General features: G+C 39.3%; 1 protein-coding gene across 4 annotated transcripts in view; it reads right to left on the reverse strand.

Moving 5' to 3' along the window:
- The window catches only part of JAK1 (Janus kinase 1), a 342,069-nt gene that overhangs the window by 243,224 nt on the left and 91,969 nt on the right, over nucleotides 1–6,876 (reverse strand). The window lies entirely within an intron of this gene.

Here is a 6,876-nt window from a genome sequence, read left to right on the forward strand (position 1 = left end):
GTATGTATATATGTATGTATATATGTATGTGTATGTATGTATTTATTGCTTTGTATTTTATACAGATAGGATGCAGTGGAATTAGAACCATGGAGAGTTACGGTTGTTGGGGACACACAAGAAGTGTTCGGACTAGGATAACAGTACAATAATCTCAGTTGTCTTTCGTTGTCTATTAAATTTCAGTCTAAGTATTGAGAGACATGTCTATGAAGTCCACGGTTATTATAATGAAGTAAACTGTCTTTGTAAAGCGTCATATTCGACCCGCGCCTCATTTACGTACAATTATGAAACATTTGTCCAACATCTGCATCTTTTACAAATGGGAAACTCAAGGTGATATGTAAAGTGTGTGTAGTTTATCTTAAGACAAACCATGATACATTTTATAGAAAAAGATGCAAAAAAAAACGGAACATAGGTGTAAATGATACAAATACGAGGTATAGGAAAGACGCAGCTTCACACTCGCTTATAAAAACACAGAAATGTACGGACAAGTCATTAAAACCTGCTCTGAAATTCAGTACTTTCTGCTATTAGATTTTTTTTTTGAGCGTAATGATAATAAGGTTTATGGTAAAATTTACATGGAATCAATTATTTATATTATAAGTGAGCGTTTAAATCTCTGTTTTTATTATTCTGTTAGATCATTTTAGAATATTTTTTAGCCTTGTGACATGAGTACCTGCAGGGGATATTTAATCACGGGAACTCTGTCGTGTCAAGAATATTATCCATGATCTGTAGTGAAATGTTATTTTTCAAGCATTATTGGGACTGCGCACCTCAAAAATAACATAACTTTCTATTAATGAACATGAAATTATGTTCTGATTACTTTCCTGTTCAGTAGTAGTCTGCCCAGTTCTCTAGGGATCTAATATAGAGGATAATACACTCACTACTGTTAATTATATGGATACTTCACTTTAATTTTCTTAGAATGCCTTCAGATTCACAGTAGGACCAATGTTTGATTTAGGGGGGGGTCTTCTATCCATAAAAGCTGACCTTTTCCTAATGATTCACCAGTAGAGGCTAATTGAAAGCCAATTGTAGGGCAATATGTTTCATCTGTGTAAAATTACAGTTTCCATAGCACATGGGTTGAATACTTACAAAGCTGCATTATTTTATTATTTTTTCTTTAAATAAACTGACGACAAATAATGAATTAGGAGTTCGAGAATTTACTTTAAGAACCCACTGGTTTGCAATAAAGAACGAATATCAACTTTAAATTTCAGTGTACAAATAAGCTATCAAGTATTTGTGTGCTACATGAAAAAACAGTCAGTATTTAACTTATGTGCAAAACAGAATACTAATTTGCACCCCTTGCATTGTAACATGGTTTTGTCTAGGAGACTGAAATAAGAAGTTTCTTAAGTTAAGATCCTTAATGAATCAGGCCCACTGTCTGTAACATTCTGTGTCATTTATAATACAGATGAATCTCTTGACTTGAACACTTTTGCATGCCATTGTATATATTAACATCACCTGTGTATTATACCAGAATAACATATACAAGGCACGCTATTTATTTTCTCTCTCCTCTGTTCGCCACAAGTGGTCTATGAGAAAAGTCAACATTAAAAACCACTTCCTGGAACACTGTGTCCTGTCTATAGAAGTTGTGTGTTTATGTGTAACGTACGTCTGTCAGAGCTTTACATTAATTTATCTCTTCTTTGATTTTTGGCGAAGATCAAGTGTAGATCTCCCTGTATCCACTGGGGTTTAAAGGGACCTCGTGGAGGTGGGGCGGTGTCACTTGTTCTCCTGGTTGGAGGGCTGTGGTGATCGCTCAGGAGCCCTGACCTATGAGGGAAGGGGATATGTGATCACATTATGCAGGTGCTCTATTGGTCCACAGAAAGTGTTGGGACTCCACGTATTTGTTGTGATTTGACTAGGGTAGAAGGCTGGATCCTTATGGGTCTTTCTATATATGTCATTTGGAGGTGGTATGACCTTTGGTTCCCAACTTTGTGAAGATTTTGCAAATTCCTCTTTTGGGGGGAGTGGAAAGGGACTGGATCCCTGGTGCTATTTTTTAGTAGAACCCAGGGATCTAGGGGTCTCCCAAAGCTTTTGTAGCAAAGGCTTTCCTAAAGACCCTTGCCCGCTAGTTGTCCTTTTATGCCTCTGGGAAGGCAGGGACTAAAGGGCCTTTATATTTTTAGAGGGGGTCCCCATGACCATTTGCACTGAGCACAGAGAGCACCTCACCTCGGGCACATAAAAAAAAGAATCCAAACTTACAGCCTGTTCGCTCTGTATATACCATCTGGCTTTGCTGCTATAACGTCCTCCCCTCTCCTTGTCACTTTATTGATTTTGGATCTTGGCTGCAGGAATTCAGCCACAAGTGAGGTCAGGCACTGATGTTGGGCGATATTTCTTCCCAAAGGTGCTCGATGGGGTGGAGGTCAGAGCTCTGTGCTCTCCAGCCAAGTTCTTCCACACCAAGCTCTGACAACCATATTTTGATGGACCTTGCTTTGTGCACGGGCCATTGTCAAGCTGGAGTAGAAAAGGGCCTTCTCCAAGCTTCTGCTACAAAGGTGGAAGCAAACAAGTATCTAGAATGTCATTGTATGCTGTAGCATCAAGATTCTTTTCACTGCAATCTAAACGGCTCAGGCCAACCATGGAAAACAGCCCAGACTGTTACTTTCCTCCACCAAACGTTACAGTTGGCAGTAGGCATTCAGGTAGAGTAAGAGATCTCCTGCATCGGCCAAACCCAGATACGTCTGTGTGACTGCCATGTGGTGAAGTGTGATCTGGTCACTCCAAAGAGTGTGTTTCCACCGCTCCCAAGTCCAATAGTCCTGTGCATTACACCAGTCCAATCGACAAAAACCAGCGCCATGGACTGTCTTCACAGACCCCCTACTCAAATGATCAGACTTTATACATGCAATACACTTCTTATTAAAACTAAGAAATATAGAATTCCTAATGTATTCCTCTATTGATCATTAAGCATTTACTTCCATCTACTGCTAATGTCTGACTATAGAGATTACATACCTGTATGCTTGTTTTTATGCACCTGTTGCAATAGGTGTGGCTGAAATGCGCAAATGCACTATAAATTCCTATATAACCAGGTAATAAACATATTGCACAATGAAAAATTAAAAAAAATTAAAAAATGTCAACTTAAAAATACTAATAAAAATCTTAAAGGTTGGATAAAGTTGACAGCTGCCCCTTCTGTAGGTCCTCAGCCAAAGGGCAAATCCAATACACTGACCTCACTCCTACTTATAAGTAGACAAAACAATGGGAATCACCGAAACGTCCTCACCACTCGCTGCTGACAGGTGATTGGTACAAACGAAGTTTCTCTACAGAAATAAAAAGGCTGTAGAAAATGAATGCAATAACTGCAAAAAAATAATTGTCGAGTATTTAGAGTCAAACAAATTACAAAAATCCAGGTAACATGGATTTGCAGCTCTGAGCGCACGGCAAAATAAACTAGTGGATTTTTTTTGAGGATTAAGTGACAAATCGGGATATAGCGTATTTAGATTTTGCTAAAGGACAGGAGACAAAGTCATTGGTATAAGGTCAGGAAAGGCTGGGTAACCTTAAGGGTCAGCCCTGGGTCATGTTTTTAGTTTATTGTATGCATTAGTAATGTTACTTGTGGTCTACAAGGGAAGTTATCTCTCTTCTTGCAGATGATGTTTGGAATCTTAAATATACATGTGAATGTAGAATAAAAATTAAAAGATATAATAAAATCTCAGCAACAACAGAGGGCAGTGTCCTTGGAGTGTTATAGGTTTGGATGATTAGATTAGGTCAGCAAGCAGTGGAAAAAGAGTGAAATACTTTGTTGTGCAGGAAGAGGAAGGTTATAATACAACTTCGGTTACTGATAAGCCCACACCTTGCGTACTGTGTACATTCTGTGCTGGGCTGGCGGAACATGGTAAGCAAGGCGGGGGGTGCCAAGACTGAGGAGGACAAGCTTCTAGAACCACTACCACCTATGGTTTCAAATTTTATGTTTTTTTGCTTTTAATATTTCCTTAAATCAGACTAAAATGAAGTTCATCTAAGAAAAACTGTTTTAAAGGTAGTCAAAGTTCCAAAGGGCTCTAAAAATACATTTATTATCAAACTTTTCGTGCTAATATTTATATCCATTACTTCGGATCACATAAGTATGTAGCCAGGGCCGGCGGGACACAGTAAGAGGAGTAAGCAAGGCAGGAAGGGTGTGCCAAGATTAAGGGGAGTTCCACCTCCGCCTGCTCTCTCCAGTTGTCTGCTGGCATAAACCCCCCCCCCCCCCAAAAAAAAAAACCCTGTATGTGGCACTCGGCGCTCTTCTCCCTCTCCCCTCTACTCTGTTCACACTCAGTGAGGAGCGGCGCCGAGAGGGGCCAGCACACGGACAGAAGAGAATGAGAAGAAGAAAAGCCGGAAGAGAAGAAGACAAAAGAAGAGGAGGAGGAAGAAGAGGGCAGCAGTGGTGATGGAGAGGGCACAGTGTGATCAAAAGGGGGCATATTATGATTATGGAGGGGGCACAACTAAACTAATTAGCCAAAAATGTACAATCTTATTACAAAGAATACATATTCTTCATTTATATTAGTCATATAGCAATTCATGCTTGCTATTTAATGTATTTATATTATTATCTTTATTAAAGAGATTTTAAAAAAGAGAATTACCGTATATGATTTGTATTAAAATAAAAAGCATTATTGAATGAACATATAATTTATAAAAGAGGAGGGTGCCAGATATGCTAGCACCAGCCTTGGTACTGGAGGCCCTATCTACAAAACATAAATGAATAAAATGTAAAATTTCAGAAAAAGGCTTCTAAAATGGGATGAAGAAGTGACATGATAGAAACATTAGAATGTCAAAAGTATTAGTAACAGAGCCGGAACATTCATTAGGCCAGTGGATCCCAAGCTTTCTTAATTTGAGGAACCCTTCGCTTCTCCATAATTTTTTCAAGGCACCCCTGAGCCAAAATAATTGGCAAGTAGACCCCCACCTTCCTTACCAACGACTGTGGCCGCGGTACCACAGAGAGCCGTGGCGCAAAGTTTGGTAACCATTGCATTAGGCAATACAGACTCCAAGGCATAGGGGTCCAGTGGGAGTTAGGGGGTCTGGGTTACTCTATGTTTTTGTTTTCTTTTCTTTTTTTTTTGTGTTTTTTTCCAGCACAAGTTTCAGGACAGGGTTGGTGAAGGTACAAGTTTCTGCATTAGACACTAAATGGGTTATTTGTCTGGCACAGGAGCAGATTATTAGACTTTCATAAAAGCTCCTCAAAATATAAGGCCTAAACTAGCTCTTTGAACTTGAACCTGAGTCTCTCAGTTCTCGTGAACAATCCACTGGAGCCTCTGACAGATTGTGCTTTAAAATAATTACTCTTGGAGACAATATATCTAGAGGACACGGGCTCAGAAATTGCATAAAAGAGGTTTTCAACTGTGTTATGCTCAAATCACAGGTGTGATGTGTGTCCTGCATAGTTTATTAGTAACAATAGTCAGTCCAGTTTTTACTTATCACTATAAAATATGTTTATGGTAAAATATAGGTAAATAAAGAAAAGGTAATGAAAGCATTGCTGTTATGCTTCAATAAATGGGGCATATTCAATTCTTTGAATTCCCCGCGGCGTTAAAACTATTACCGTTATTACAATAATAGTAAGCTGGATTTCTGGGATCCGCGAGCTGAAATCCAGCGAGAATACTACCGTAATAACCGTATTTATGCGCACTATTAACGCAATAACAGTAATAGTGTGTGCGCCGTGAGATTTTTAGCTATAACGCCAAGAATTGAATATGCCCCAATGAGTCTAAAGTGCCCATTGGTCATTTCAGGGCTGATTCATCAAGGACCCCAAAACTAATGTAATGTGCGGTTTTTAAAAAACGCGCGTCCATCCAGCATACCGCAGTCCGTATTCAACAAGGATCCAATGTAAAGATAAGTCCGTTGATGAATAGGTCCCTCTGCTCTGACAGACAATACGCTGCAGGATACGTCCAATGCTCATGTGCAATACAAAATCCAAAAAGAACTCACAGAAACAAATAAAACTATTCAATGATTGTCACCTGTCACTAATATAGTCATTAATGACAAAAAAGAAAACATTTATTAGGATGTTATTAATGTCTACAGTTGGCAACTGTCAGTTGCTCCTGATTACAGACATAGACAGGACCAGGATATGGAGACATGTTACTATAACTGTATATATCAGTGTACAGATCATGTCTAACCAACTCCATACAATACATGCAGATAATATGTATAAGAACTGTATGTACATTATTTATTTTCATACACTGTAAGAACAACATTTGGTAAAATGTAAATTACATTCAGTTCAGAGTCTGTGTGAGGAGTATTATATATATATATAAATATATATATATATATATATATATATATATATATATATATATATATATATATATATATATATATATATATATATGATTGTGTCCCAGTAAAGCTGCTGTCACTGAGCAGTGAGGGATATAACTGTATATTGGGATATCTGGCTGTTACCATGTACATTATTCAGTATATATCAGTATATATAGTAATAATACCCCAGCACAGGAGACCCCTTATTCCCCTCAGTCACAGACCGGGTCTGTCAGGATGATGTGAGGAGACCCCCGGGGCTGTGTGAGGAGACCCCAGGCCCCGCTGTGAGGAGACCCCCGGCCCCGGCTGTGTGAGGAGACCCCCGGCCCCGCTGTGTGAGGAGACCCCCGGCTGTGTGAGGAGACCCCCGGCCCCGGCTGTGTGAGGAGACCCCCGGCCCCGGCTGTGTGAGGAGAC

Source organism: Mixophyes fleayi, chromosome 8 (genome assembly GCF_038048845.1).
Source record: "Mixophyes fleayi isolate aMixFle1 chromosome 8, aMixFle1.hap1, whole genome shotgun sequence".
Taxonomy (NCBI): domain Eukaryota; kingdom Metazoa; phylum Chordata; class Amphibia; order Anura; family Limnodynastidae; genus Mixophyes; species Mixophyes fleayi.